This window comes from Rhinolophus sinicus, linkage group LG16 (assembly GCF_036562045.2).
Source record: "Rhinolophus sinicus isolate RSC01 linkage group LG16, ASM3656204v1, whole genome shotgun sequence".
Classification (NCBI taxonomy): domain Eukaryota; kingdom Metazoa; phylum Chordata; class Mammalia; order Chiroptera; family Rhinolophidae; genus Rhinolophus; species Rhinolophus sinicus.
The window spans coordinates 5025923-5041947 of record NC_133765.1 but is presented as its reverse complement, the minus strand read 5'-3'; the positions used below and the strand labels follow the sequence as shown (position 1 = coordinate 5041947).

Below are 16025 nucleotides of genomic sequence, written 5' to 3'. Positions count from 1 at the left end.
TCAGGGGGATCACTTCTTAAATTATATAAATGTCTAACCACTATGCTGTACACCTGAAATTAATATAAAATAATTTGAATGTCAACTGTAATTGAAAAATTAAACAGGGGGAGAAAAGGTGAAGGGGAATAAAAGGTTCAAATTTCCAGGTATAAAATAAATAAGTTGATAATATTGTGATAGTGTGATATGGTGTCAGATATGGTGTCTGGATTTATCATGGTGATCACTTCTTTTTTATTATTATTAACTTCAGGTGTACAAAACAATGTAATAATTAGGCATTTATACCCCTCACAAAGTGATAGCCCCTTTCCCAATCTGCTACCCCTCTGACATCATATAGAGCTGTTACAGTTCCACTGACTCTATTCCTTATGCTGTACTCCACATCCTGTGACGATATATATATATATATATATATATATATATATATATATATATATATATATATATATACATATATATGTATATATATAAAATTATAGTTGACATTCATTATTATTCAGCTTCAGGTATACACTGCAGTGGTCAGGCAACTACACTGTCCATGAAGTGGTCTCCCTAATAAGACAAATGTCCATTAGATACCCTACAGAATCTTCATAAAATTATTGATTATATTCCTTAAACTGTCTTTTGTATCCCCATGGAAATCTTGTGGTTACCGATTGTGCTTTCTTTCTTTCTTTTTTTTTTTTTTTTTTTGACTGAAAGGGGATTTTTTTATAGTCTCATATAAAAAACAACATTTAAACCAATAGATAAAAGATAAATAGCCCATTAGAAAACAAGGAGCAAAAGGATATGAACAGCCAATGCACAGAAGAAAAAAACCAAATCACAAATGGGCAATCAACAGAGAGGAAGACGTTCAACCTCACCACTAATTAGGGAAAATCCAAATGAAGGGAAAACAACAATGAGCTATCCCCTAAGGGATCAGGACATATTTTCACACCAATGTAGTTAGGAGCCAAATTGTTACAGGTGCACTCTCTGTGCCCTGGTGATCAGATGGTCCAAAGGGCTTGATCAAATGGTGAGAAGAGTCTTCACTGAGAAGCTTTCTCCATAGTACAAGTCAAGGGCTGGCCTACTTGAGTTCTCTGATGTTCTGTGAGGTACGCTTTCCAGCAGAAGGCTGTCCCACATTCTTGACATTCAAAAAGTCTCTCTTCTGTGTGAATTCGCTGATGTTCAATGAGGCATACTTTCAAATAAAAGGCATTTCCACAGTCGCTACATTCGTAAGGTTTCTCTCCTGTGTGAGTTTTCTGGTGTTGACAAAGGGATTTCTTCATACTAAAGATTTTTCCACATTCACTGCATCCTTAGGGTTTCTCTCCTGAATGCCTTCTCTGGTGTTCAATGAGGTGTGCTTTAACATAGAAGGCATTACCACATTTGTTACATTCATAAGGTTTCTCTCCTGTGTGAATTCGCTGATGTATCCCGAGAGATGAGTGCACCCCGAAAGACTTCTTCTGACTTTCATTACATTGATAGGGTTTTTCACCTGTGTGAGTTCTCTGGTAATTATTGAGAGTCGTATTAATTCTGAAGAATTTCCCACATTCCTCACATTTGTAGTGTTTCTCCCCTGTGTGAGTTCTCTGGTGTTGATTTAGGGATTTCTTTGCACGGAGCTTTTTCCCCCAGTCACCACATCCATAGGGTTTCTCCCCAGTGTGAGTTCTCTGGTGAATTGTGAAGATTGCCTTCTCAGAAAAGGTTTTCCTTAAGGGATATCTTAACGTGAAATTTTCTCCCACATTCACAACACAGGGTTTCTCCCCTGTGTGTGTTCTCTGGTGGAGAATGAGCTGTGACTTCCTGCCAAAAGATTTCCCACACTCATTACATTCAAAAGGCTTCTTCCCTGTTGAGTTTTATGATGAGCAATGAGGTATGATCTTGCATTAAAGGTTTTTGCACATTCGCCACATTCATAGGGTCTCTCCCCTGTGTATATACTCAGATGTTCAATAAGGTTTGACTTCCTGCAGTAAGTTTTCCCACATTCATGACATTCAAAGTTTTTGTCTCCTGTGTGTGCTCTTTTATGTTCAACAAAGCCCATCTTGTTGTAGAGGACTTTCCCATATCCATTATATTTAAGAGTTTGATCCGAAGTTTGAATCTTCTGATGCTGAAGGTCATTATTGTGTCTGAGGGCACTACACCCAACAGAATTGTTGCTACACAGGAGTGAGAGAGATCCTGTGTAACCATGGCCTGAGGATTCCTCCTCTAATACCCACAGCTCTTCTCCTTGCTCTAACTTAAAGATCATCTCTGGTTTGGCCACGCAGAGGCCTGTTAATGGGAAATGGCCCAGGACATGGGCCAAGTTATCTGAGCTTTAGGGCCTCTGATGGAGGAGAAAGGTGCATCTTCATGAGCCACACATGCCAAGTTGCTGTAGTTCTCTAGCATCACATCCTTGTGAATGGTTCTCTGAACAAGGTCCAGTCTGTGCCCCTCCTGTTGGGTAAAATCCACAGCCACATCCTCGAATGACACAGATTTCTTAGATGATCTGTCAGGTTGTCCTGGAACCAACACAGGGAAACTCTGGGGTGATTCCCCATTAGTTGGCATGTCCACCCTGGGTCTCAACCCACCTTTCAAAGCTGGAGGGGTGTCTGTATGTGGGCTGCAGTCAGAATGAATGGAAGATCCTGCCACCTCCAGTAAGGAGAAAACTCAACAGCTCCACAGAGACACCAAGAAATCTCTGAACCAGGTGCAGTTATGGATCGGCCCAGACTTTGTCCAGGAGTGAGGTTATTGGGCAAGGAACATGGCTGCACCCAGGTAGTCCGTGAGGGCCACCATCTTACCATCCATTCCATACAGTGGGCTGTTCCACAGAAGGAGGGGGAGGAGGGCGTTGTTCAAGGATAGAAACCTTCTGAGGGCTAGCTTCCGGGAGCAGCTGGTCTTTGGAACTGTGTTCTAAAGGTCTGTGCAAAGTTTAAAGAAGCAAAGCTGGCAGCCCCCATCCATGGGGGTAGGGGAGATATGTCCAGATCTACCAATTGTGCTTTCTAATCCCCTCACCTTCTCCCTCATCCTCACTCCTCTCCCATCTAGCAACCCTCAGTTTTTCCTCTGTGTCTCTGAGACTGTTTCTGATTAGTTCATTCATTTATTCTTCTCTTCAGATTCCACATATAAGTGAGATCATATGGTATTTGTTTTTCTCCGTCTGACTTATTTCACTTAGCATAATGTTCTCTAGGTCCATCCATATCATTGCAAATGGTAAGATTTCATTTTTCTTCTTCTTTTTTTTTATTAGTTTCAGGTGCACAATTAAAGTAATACTTAGACGTTTATCATTTATATCCCTCACACTGTGTGAACCCCCCTCCCCCCATCCACTATCCCTCTGACATCGCACAGAGCCATTACATTTCCACTGTCTCTATTCCTAATGCTGTACTCCGCTTCTTGTAAGTATACACACACACACACACACACACACACACACACGCATATAAACTTGTAGTTGACATTCATTATTGTTCAGCTTCAGCTTCAGGTGTACACTGCAGTGGTCAGGTGTCTACATCTTCCCTGAGGTGATCTCCCTAATGAGACAAGTGTCCATCGGATACCCTACAAAATCTTTACAACATTATTGATTACATTCCCCAAATTAATTTTCAAAACCCCGTGGCAATCTTGTGGTTACTGACTGTTTTCTAATCCCCTCACCTTCCTCCTTATCCCCACTCCCTCCCATCTAGCAACCCTCAGTTTTTCCTCTATGTCTCCAAAACTGTTTCTGATTAGTTCATTTACTTATTCTTTTCTTTAGATTCCACATATAAATGAGATCATATAGTATTTGTCTTTCTCTATCTGACTTATTTCACTTAACATAATGTTCTCTAGGTCCATCCATCTTGTTGCAAATGGAAGATTTCTTTCTTCTTTATGGCTGCGTAATACTCTATTGTATAAATACTACATTGTATAAATGTAGTATAATTTGATGTCAGGTATCTTTATTACCTCCCACTTTGTTCTTAATTCTCAAGGTAGCTGAAGCTATCCGGGGTCTTTTATGGTTCCATATAAATTTTAGGATTATATGTCCTATTTCTGTGAAAAACATCGTTGGCAGTTTGATAGGAATTGCATTGAATATGTATATTGCCTTAGGCAGTATGGACATTTTAGCTATATTAATTCTTCCTATCCATGAACATGGTATGTGTTTCCATCTATTTGTATCTTCTTTCATTTCTTTCTTCAGTGTCTTATAATTTTCTGAGTGCAGATCTTTTACTTCTTTGGTTAAATTTATTCCTAAGTATTTTATAGTCTATGAAGCAATTGTAAATGGGATCGTTTTTTTTTTTTTTTTTAATTTCTCCTTCTGATGTTTTATTATTGGTATATACAAATGCAACAGATTTCTGAATATTAATTTTGTATCCTGCTACTTTACTAAATTCATCTATCAGCTCTAATAGTTTCTTGGTGGAGTTGTTAGAGTTCTCTCTATATAGTATCATGTCATCTGCATATAATGACAATTTTACTTCCTCCTTACTAATTTGGAGGCCTTTTATTTCTTCTTGTCTGATTGCTGTGGCTAGAACTTCCAGCATTATGTTGAATAGAAGTGGAGAAAGTGGGCATCCTTGCGTTGTTCTTGGTCTTAAGGAGAATGGGTTTAGCGTTTCCCCATTGAGTATGATGTTAGCTGTGGGTTTATCATATATGGCCTTTATTATGTTGAGATATGATCTCTCTATTCCCACTTCCTTAAGGGTTTTTATCATAAATGGCTGCTGGATTTTGTCAAATGCTTTTTCTGCATCTATTGATATGATCATGTGATTTTTATTTTTCATTTTGTTAATGTGGTGTATTACACTAATTGATTTGCGGATGTTGAACCACCCTTGCATACCAGGAGTGAGTCCCACTTGATCATGGTGTATGATCTTTTTAATGTATTGCTGAATTCTGTTCACTAATATTTTGTTGAGGATTTTTGCATCTATATTCATTAGAGATATCGGCCTGTAGTTTTCTTTTTTTTGGTGTCTTTTTCAGATTTTGGGATCAGGGTGATAGTGGCCTTGTAAAAAGTGTTTGGGAGCCTTCCCTCCTTCTGGATTTTTTGGAAGAGCTTGAGGAGAATAGGTGATAATTCTTTTTTGACTGTTTTGTAAACTTTACCTGGTCCATCTCGTCCAGGGCTTTTGTTTGTTGGGAAACTCATCCATGCTGTAGCACATTTTAGTACTTCATTCCTTGTTATGCCTGAATAATACACATTTTGTTTATCCATTCAACAATTGGTGGATGTTTGAGTTATTTTCACTTTTTGGCTAATGTGAATAATTGCTGCTATGAACATTCATGCACAAATTTCTGTGTGGACATATCTTTTCAGTTCTTTTGGGTATATATTCAGGAGTGGAATTGTTGGGACATGGTAATTCTATGTTTAATTTTTTGAGGAACCACCAAACTGCTTACCTAAGTGGCTACACCACCTTACATTCCCACCAACTATGTACGAGGGCTGCAATTTCTCCATATCCTCACCAATACTTGTTTCTAATCTTTTTTGTTTTTAATTCTAGCTATCCTAGTGGGTGTGAAATGCTATGGCATTGTGATTTTGATTTCACTCCCCTAAAAATTTGTCCTTTTAAAGTAATACAACTGGACTTTAAGATGACAAAAATCATCTCTGAAATCTTATCTGCATTTCAGCTTTCATTTTCACAGGACACTAGTATTCTTACTAAGTATCATATCAGGATGACTTTTCCTCTCAAGGGACATCAGCGTGTTCCTTTCTCCACAGGTTTAAGCAAATACAGTGGTACCTCAGTTTTTGAACATAATCCATGAGCTCTGAAACACTTGAAAACAGCCAACAGCTAGCCTCAGGATCTTGCACTCAGGGGAAGCCACGTGACATATTCGACTTCTGAGTCATGTTTGTAAACCAAAGCATTTACTTCCAGTTTACAGCGTTCATAAACCAAAATGTTTGTCAACAGAGATGTTCGAAAACTGATGTACTACTGTACATCATTTGTTGCTTGCATGTCCTGCTATGTCATTATTATTCTCTGCAAAGTGTAGTATTAAGGTTGTCTATGCTGAAGCTTAAAAAAAATTTCTTTTACTGTGTATTAGCTACTATTCAATCTTTCTGAATATTGTGCATAAAGTGAAGGAATAAGAGGGTTTCAAAATATCTTGCATGTCATGGAATTTGCTTTTGGTTGAAAAATACTTACCTTATACTGTGCTGAAATTACTTTCTAAATACAGAGCTGAAGGTTGTGAACAAAACGTTTACATATGTAATTCCTAAATCATTTATGTCTTTAGCCGTGTTTGTCCTTTGCCTCTGACAATTATACGGCACTTTTATTTCCTAACTTTTCATTTTCTAAATATGTCTTAGTTTGCTGTACTAGACTCAGAAATCATGGTAACAAAATAAAGGAGAAGCATAGTTAAATTCATCATTCATCTATTAGACTGTTGAACTTTAAGAAACTTCTATCTGTTTTTGTAAGTCCAAATATTTAATACACAAAATATGGATATTTCATAATATCACTAACTGGTACACAGCAAAATATAATTCAGGAGAAAGTTTCCAGCAACATGTTTTGTAGAAGGAACTTTGCAAGTTATAACTTGGGCAGATTTTTAAAACCCTTCAACATTTAAAAAATGATTGAAAATAGCAAAATAGAGCAATTGTTTTGAGAAACTTTTTATTTAGCCTTCATAAACTCAAAGCTATAAGAAATTGTTTTTCTTTTTCTTTTTGTTGTTATTGGGGAATATTGGAGAACAGTGTGTTTTTCCAGGACCCATTAGCTCCAGGTCAAGTCGTTGTCCTTCAATCTAGTTGTGGAGGGCACAGCCCAGCTCCACAACAAGTCCAGTCGCGTTTGCAATTTAGTTGTGGAGGGTGCAGTTCACTGGTCCATGTGAGAATTGAACCGGCAACCGTGTTGTTAAGAGCTCGTGCTCTAACCAACTAAGCCATCTGGCTGCCCCCAAAATTGTTTTCTTAAAGTATTATTATAAGTCTGTCCTTTTGAAGTTAGGTCAGTGAGAACAAAATGTGCCTAATTTTTAACACTTTCATCTATTCTTCATGTGTGGTTTATTCTTTATTCCATCTGGATTGAACATGATTCGTCATAGATGTGGCTGCACATCATTTGGAACTTTTCCTCCTCATGAAGTTTTGAGGTGGCAAGAATTCCCAAAGGCCTTTTTTTCAACACTCATGGCTGGAATGAAACTAAGTATTAAAATTAAATTTGGTTTATAAAAGGTATGTTGTTTAATGTTATGAATGTTATATATCAAAAAATTCTAAAATGATAAAAATTGTGATCTTTATCAATATACATTATTATTTATATTTAAAAATGTATATATTATATAAATATATAATGTCAATGCATTTTATTTTTTAAAATGATCTATTTTGTATACATTTGTTTGCTCAAAGATTATATCATATTTTTCCTTAGAAGTTATAAAGCTAATGCACTCTCTTAATATTCATGTTAGCTGTCAATCTATTTCCCTATGTGCTTAGGTATTTGAAAGTTCTCAAAAATTGTCTTTGTACATTATATTAATAGTTTTCATAATAATCATTAATAATTGCTTTAGTTTAACTTATCAATAAAATCTTAATGTTTCACTTCATGTCACATCTCAAATATCTACCTGCATTTGAATATTTAGATATCAACAACAAATTCAAATGACAAACCTACTTCTCATTTCTGATAGTGTTATGCTGCTTGTATTTGAAATTCACCTAAACGATTGCTCTATCACTGAGAAAGCAATTATGCTTTAAATGGTCCTATGTGTTCACGCCTAAAGCTTGTCCTTCACTTGCTCACCAGACCCCATCTACTTCACCTACTCAAGGTATTATTGCTCCAGAAATTCTCCAAGTTCTTTTCCTATTTTACTGATTTTCACTCTTTTCATCATGATCACTGTTGTCATACAAGCATGCTGTAGTTTCTTCCATCTAAAATAAAATAAAAACAGAACACTACTCTTGACTCAGAGTCATGAGCCACCAGCTAATTTATTTATTCCCCTTTCTAGCAAATATCCTTGAATGAGTTACCTGTATTCACTCTAGGATTCCACTTCACCCTTTCTAAGCCCATTCCAATCAGCTTCCCCACCCCAAACTCTCAACTCCACCAAAACTGCCTGCATCATATTCGTCAAAAACTTCCATGTACCAGATCCATGGGTCCATTCCTTAACTTGACCTGTCAGCAGCATATAATGCAGTTAATCACTCCTTGCTCCTTGGTAACTTTTCATTCTTGGTTTCGAGGACACTATTCTTTCTGAGTTTTCTGCCTGCCTCACTGGCTGCTCCTTCTAGTCCAATTTTGCTGGTTCTCCCTCTTTTCTCCATGTTAGGTGCTTCAGGACTCACCTTTGGTCCTCTGCCTCTGTCTACACATACTTCATTGGTGACCTCATTTAGGTTCATGCTTTTAAATAACAACGCTCTGTCAACTCCTACATTAATATCTCCAAACTTCTCTCCTGAACTTCAGGCTTGTATATTTAACAGATTGCATCATATCCCCACTTGAAAGTCTCAAAGGCACCACAAACTCATTAAGCCCATGCAGAGCTTCTGATATTCCCCTACAAACCCATCCTGCACAGCCTTCTCCATCTCAGGTGATGGCAACTCCAGTTCATCCAGTTCCTCAGGCCCAACATGTTGGAGTCATTCTTCAATCCTCTTTATTTCTCTGACCTCACAAGTAATCTAGGAACCACAACAATCTCCTAGTCTCTGCTCTCACAATATTTCCAGAAATCCACACTTCTCACTACCTCCCTTGTTATCACCCTTGCCTGAGCCATCATCTTTCACGTAGATTACTGTAGTAGCCTCCTAATTTGTCAACTTGCTTCTACACTTGCCCACTCCTGGTGATTCTCAACACAGCAGCCAGAGTGGTCTTTTAAAGCATAACCGATGTCACGTCACAAGCCTGCTGTAGCTCTCCGTCTCATTCAGAGTCAAAGCCCTGATCCGAAAGGCCTTCCATGATCAGGCTTCTGTATTTCTCTGACCTTATCTCCTGTAGTCCTCACCCTCCCTCCTCTTCCCACACTGACCTCCTTGCAGTTCCTGGAACACAGTGTTTTGCTCTTGCCTGAAGGCCTTTGCACTAGAAGTTCTCTCTGCCTGGAGAGCCCTTCCTGCAGGTATCAACATGCCTGGCTAACTCCCACCTCTTTCAGATCTTTGTTCCATTAACACCTCAGCAAGACCTCTTCTGTGCACACCCCTCCCTCCCACACTTCCTTCCTTTTTCTACCTTCTTTTTGCTATGAAATTTATTACCTTTGAACACATTCTACAATTTACTCATTCGTTTGTTCAAATTTGTGTTGTCTTTCTTGCACAGCTAGAATATAAGTTTTAAAGGGAAGGGATCTTTGTTTTGTCCACTGATGTATCCAAGCACTTAAAATAGTGTTTAGTATAAAACAGTGGTCATTAAATATTTGTTGTGAATTAGATCTTTAGTTTTTCAGCCTTCCAAAGACTGAGGCTGAAAAGTGATATTTTTGGACTAAGGCCAACGATGACATTCAGTGCATTCCTTCCCAATGCACACAGGCCCCTTCCAGTCCCAATGATACATTGTTTGGGGTGAGAAGCCTGACTACTCACAAGGAGAAAATTCTGACGTGTCCTAAGTTAAATTACAGCAGGCCAAAGAGTGCAAAAAAGAGATAGAGAGGTTAATCAATTAACAACTGCAGGGCCAAACCAACAAAAGACTACTTGAATTCCTGAGTGTATGTTGGAACTTTGAATTACTTTCCAGATGACTGTGTCCATGATCGTCTAAAGAGAATAACCAGGCACCGCTGCACCCCAGAAGCTCACACTTCTTGCTTACATATGAACTTTCCAATCTATTGCCCTCTGCCTTTCCAAGGGAGTGGACATTTCTTCCTTAGGGACTGTGTCGATCCCTGAATTAGCCCTGCTTTCTTCTCCCATGCTCTTTATCTACGAGTATAGCCAATGTAAATTCTTTCAAAACAACTTATGTCTTTTTCCCCAAACTGTTTCCATAAAATAACCCATCAAGTCCAGGACCGTGGACATGGTTGTCTTTTCTAACTAGCTGTTGCCATAAAAAAGTCCAAACATGTAGGGAATTTTTATAAGAGTTTATTTGAGCTAAACTGATGACATATGCCAGGGAGCAAGGTCTCAAATGCTCCAGAGAATAACAGCACTTCTATGCATTTGAAATTAAAGAGGGGACATAAGGAAGCTTACATGGAGGTGAAAGAAAGAAAAGTGGGGATTAGATTGCAGGATGGGTAAGATTAATGTGCTCTCTTGAAGGCAGTTATGATTTATTTCAAAGGTATGTTAACCTAGATGCATAGAAATAATGGACAGGGCTTGCTTAAGTCAAAGATAAACCTTTTACTAAAAAATTATACACCGGGGCATGACTACCCACCATGACCTTTGCAGTTGGGAATTTATGATCAAAACACCGTGTGAGGTTACTTTCCATAGTGCCTCTTTTTGCATCCACATAGCCTCCTGCGGGTGGTTCAGATCGCATTCCCTAGGACCTGGTCTTTTTCCTGCTAGTAATGGCTTAATAAATCTTTTCTTTTAAAAAAGCCGTTGGCTTTGAAAGTTTTTTGTTTAACACTACCCATCTTAGCTTGGATCTCTTCCCAGGGTCAAGTCCTCTTCCTGGGGCTGTCTACTTTCTTTTTGTCAAGGGTTGAAACTGCCCTCATTTATTCCCACACATTCCCCTGTGTTCCTAATTTCTTTGGGCAAGAATCTTTGGCAACTTGACATTATAACTGGACTCTCCAGTAACACTGAACAAAAGAACGAGAGGGTGAGAGGGTAGGGCTGACCTGAGGTGACTGCCTATAAGGAGGTGGTAAGGAGGAGGTTGTTATAACATGGTCCAGGAATCCAAGTGACGGCACTATCATAGAAGCCACATTTGGCATTTTGTCCTCATGACTTTTAGGAGAAATTTTGTCAATAATGCTGCAATGAACATAGGGGTGCATACATCTTTTTGAATTAGTGTTTTTGTTTTCTTTGGAATAAATACCCAGAGGTGAAATTGCTGGGTTGTGTGGTATATTTATTTTTAGTCTTTTGAGGACTCTCCATACTGTTTTATATAGTGGCTGCACCAGTTTGCAGTCCCACCAATAGTGCAAAAGGGCTCCCTTTTCTTCACATTCTTGCCAACACATATTATTTATTGACTTTTGATAATAGCCATTCTGACTGGTGTGATGTGGTATCTCATTGTGGTTTTGATTTGCATTTTCCTGATGATTAGTGATATTGAGAATCTTTTAATGTCTGTTGGCCATCTGTATGTCTGCTTTGGAGAAATGTCTTTTCATGTCCTCTGCCCATTTTTAAATTGGATTGTTTATTTATTTATTTTGTTATTGAGTTGTATGAGTTTCTTGTATAGTTTGGATATCAACCCTTATTGGACATATCATTTGTGACTATATATTCACATATATTGTGAATATTGTGACATATATTCTCCCATTCAGTAGATTGTCTTTTTAAAAAAATTTATTAGTTTCAAGTGCACAAGACAAAGCAATACTTAGACGTTTATCATTTATATCCCTCACACTGTGTGAACCCCCCCATCCACTATCCCTCTGACATCGCACAGAGCCATTACATTAGCACTGTCTCTATTCCTAATGCTGTACTCCACTTCCTGTAACCATATACACACACACACACACACACACATATATATGTGTATATATATATATATATATATATATATATATATATATATATATACACACATATATATATATGAAATTGTAGTTGGCATTCATTATTGTTCAGCTTCAGGTGTACAGTGCAGAGATCAGGCAGCTACATCATCCCTGAGGTGGTCTCCCAAATGGGACACGTGTCCATCGGATACCCTACAAAATCTTTACATTATTGATTACATTCCCCAAATTAATTTTCAAAACCCCGTGGACATCTTGTGGTTACCGACTGTTTTCTAATCCCCTCACCTTCCCCCTTATCCCCACCCCTCCGCCCATCTAGCAACCCTCAGTTTTTCCTCTATGTCTCCAAAACTGTTTCTGATTAGTTCATTCACTTATTCTTTTCTTTAGATTCCTCATATAAGTGAGATCATATGGTATTTGTCTTTCTCTGTCTGACTTATTTCACTTAACATAATGTTCTCTAGGTCCATCCATGTTGTTGCAAATGGTAAGATTTCTTTCTTCTTTATGGCTGCGTAATACTCCATTGTATAAATGTACCACAGTTTCTTAATCCAGTCATCTACCGATGGGCATTTTGGTTGTTTCCATGTCTTGGCTATTGTGTATAGTGCTGCAATAAACATAGGAGTGCATGAAGATTTTTGAATTGGAGTTTTGGATTTCTCCGGATAGATACCTAGGAGTGGGATTGCTGGATCACAAGGTAGTTCCATTTTCAGATTTTTGAGATACCTCCATACTGTTTTCCATAGTGGCTGCACCAATCTGCATTCCCACCAACAGTGCACCAGCGTTCCCTTTTCTCCACATCCGCACCAGCACTTGTTTGTTGATTTATTGATGATAGCCATTTTGACTGGGGTGAGGTGGTATCTCATTGTGGTTTTTATTTGCATTTCTCTGATGGTTAGTGAGGTTAAGCATTTCTTCATATGTCTGTTTGCCATCTGTATGTCCTTTTCAGAAAAATGTCTCTTCATGTCCTCTGTCCATTTTTTAATTGGGTTGTTTGTTTTTTTGGAGTTGAGTTGAGTGAGTTTTTTATAATTTGTGATATTAACCCCTTATCATATATATCATTGGCAAATATCTTTTCCCATTCAGTAGGATCCCTTTTTGTTTTATTGATGGTTTCCTTTGCTGTGAAAAAACTTTTTACTTTGATGTAATCCTACATGTTTATTTTTTCTCTTATTCCCTCACGCATGGGGATATATCAGTAAAAATCTTACTCCAGGTAATGTCTGTGAAGTTTCTTCCTATATTTTCTTCTAGGAATTTTATGGTTTCAGATCTTACATTTAAGTCTTTAAGCCATTTGAATTTATTTTTGTACATGGTGCAAGGAGGTGGTCCAGTTTCATTTTTTTGGATGTGTCTGTCCAGGTTTCCCAGCACCATTTATTGAATAGACTGTCTTTACCCCACCGTACATTCTTGCTTCCATTGTCGTAGATTAAATGGCCATATAGGTATGGATTTATTTCTGGACTCTCTATTCTGTTCCATTGATCTATGTGTCTGTTTTTATGTCAGTACCATGCTGTTTTGATTACTGTAGCCTTGTAGTATAATTTGATGTCAGGTATTGTTATACCTCCCACTTTGTTCTTATTTCTCAAGATTGCTGAGGCTATTTGGGGTCTTTTATGGTCCCATATAAATTTTAGCGTTATATGTTCTATTTCTGTGAAAAATGTCATTGGTAGTTTGACAGGAATTGCATTGAATATGTATATTGCCTTAGGCAGTATGGACATTTTAACTATATTAATTCTTCCTATCCATGAACATGGTATGTGTTTCCACCTATTTGTATCTTCTTTCATTTTTTTCTTCAGTGTCTTATAATTTTCTGAGTACAGATCTTTTACTTCTTTGGTTAAATTTATTACCAGGTATTTTATAGTCTTTGGAGCAATTGTAACTGGGATTGCTTTTTAATTGCTCCTTCTGATGTTTTATTATTGGTATATACAAATGCAACTGATTTCTGAATATTAATTTTGTATCCTGCTACTTTACTAAATTCATCTATCAGCTCTAATAGTTTCTTGGTGGAGTCTTTAGGGTTCTCTATATATAGTATCATATCATCTGCATATAAATAATGACAATTTTACTTCCTCCTTACCGATTTGGATGCCTTTTATTTCTTTTTCTTGTCTGATTGCTGTGGCGAGAACTTCCAGCACTATGTTGAATAGAAGTGGAGAAAGTGGGCAACCTTGCCTTGTTCCTGATCTTAAGGGGAATGGTTTTAGCTTTTCCCCATTGAGTATGATATTAACTGTGGGTTTATCATATATGACCTTTACTAGGTTGAGATATGATCCCTCTATTCCCACTTTCTTAAGGGTTTTTATCATAAATGGCTGCTGGATTTTATCAAATGCTTTTTCTGCATCTATTGATATGATCATGTGATTTTTATTTTTCATTTTATTAATGTGATGTATCACATTAATTGATTTGCGGATGTTGAACCACCCTTGCATACCAGGGATGAATCCCACTTGATCATGGTGTATGATCTTTTTAATGCATTGCTGAATTCTGTTTGCTAATATTTTGTTGAGGATTTTTACATCTATGTTCATTAGCGATATTGGCCTGTAGTTTTCTACTTTTGTGGTGTCTTTGTCTGATTTTGGGATCAGGGTGATAGTGGCTTCGTAAAAAGTGTTTGGGAGTCTTCCCTCCCTCTGGATTTTTTTGGAAGAGCTTGAGGAGAATAGGTGATAATTCTTTTTTGAATGTTTTTGTAAATTCACCTGTAAAGCCATCTGGTCCAGGGCTTTTGTTTGTTGGGAGATTGTTGATTACTGATTCAATTTCCCTGGTGGTAATCAGTCTATTCAGGCTTTCTGTTTCTTCTTGAGTTAGCCTTGGAAGGTTGTACGCCTCTAGAAAATTGTCCATTTCTTCCAGATTGTCCAATTTGTTGGCATATAGTTGCTCATAGTAATTTCTTAAAGTTTTTTGTATTTTTGTGGTGTCTGTTGTCACTTTTCCTTTTTCATTTCTGATTTTATTTATTTGGGTCCTCTCTCTCTTTTTTTTGGATGTGTCTGGCTAAAGGTTTGTCGATTTTGTTTATCTTCTCTAAGAACCAACTCTTGGATTCATTGATCTTTTGTATTGTTTTTCTGGTTTGTATTTCATTTATTTCCGCTCTGATCTTTATTATCTCCTTCCTTGTAGTCCCTTTGGGCTTATTTTGCTGTTCTTTTTCCAGATCCCTTAAGTGTGAAGATAAACTGTTGATTAGTGATGTTTCTTGTTTCTTTAGGTATTCCTGCAATGCTATGAATTTCCCTCTTAGGACTGCTTTGTTTGGCATCCCATAGATTTTGGGACATCGTGTTTTCATTTTCGTTTGTTTCGAGATATCTTTTGATTTCTTCCTTGATCTCCTGCTTGACCCATTCATTATTTAGTAACATGTTATTCAGCCTCCATGAATTTGTGTGTCTTCCAGCTTTTTTCCTGTAGTTCATTTCTAATTTCATAGCACTGTGGTCAGAGAAGACAATTGGTATGATTTCAATTTTCTTAAATTTATCAAGACTTGTTTTGTGGCCTAACATATGGTCTATCTTGGAAAATGTTCCATGTGCGCTTGAGAAGAACGTGTATTCTGCAGCATTGGGGTGAAATGCTCTGAAAATATCGATTAAATCCAAGTGGTCCAATGTATCATTTAAGGCTGTTGTTTCCATATTGATTTTCTGTCTGGAAGAGCTGTCCCTTGTTGTCAAAGGTGTGTTGAAGTCCCCTAGTATGATAGTGTTACTGTTGATCTCTGTCTTTATGTCAGTCAATATCTGTTTTATGTATTTAGGTGCTCCTATGTTGGGTGCATAGGTGTTTATTAGGGTTATGTCCTCTTGTAGGATCGATCCCTTTATTATTATATAGTGCCCGTCTTTGTCTTTTAATATTTTCTTCATTTTAAAGTCTATTTTGTCAGAAATAAGTATTGCAACTCCAGCTTTTTTCTCATTTCCATTTGCATGAAATATCTTACTCCAACCCTTCACTTTCAGCCTGTGTGTGTCTTTTGATCTGAGGTGAGTCTCTTGTATACAGCATATACAAGGGTCTTGCTTTCTTATCCACTCAGCCACCCTATGTCTCTTGATTGGAGCATTTAA

At 37.5% G+C, this 16025-nt stretch overlaps 1 pseudogene; it reads right to left on the bottom strand.

The window, feature by feature from the left end:
- Positions 1-1055: 1055 nt before the first annotated feature.
- Positions 1056-2604, bottom strand: LOC109438776 (uncharacterized; annotated as a pseudogene).
- Between the last annotated feature and the right edge of the window lie 13421 nt (positions 2605-16025).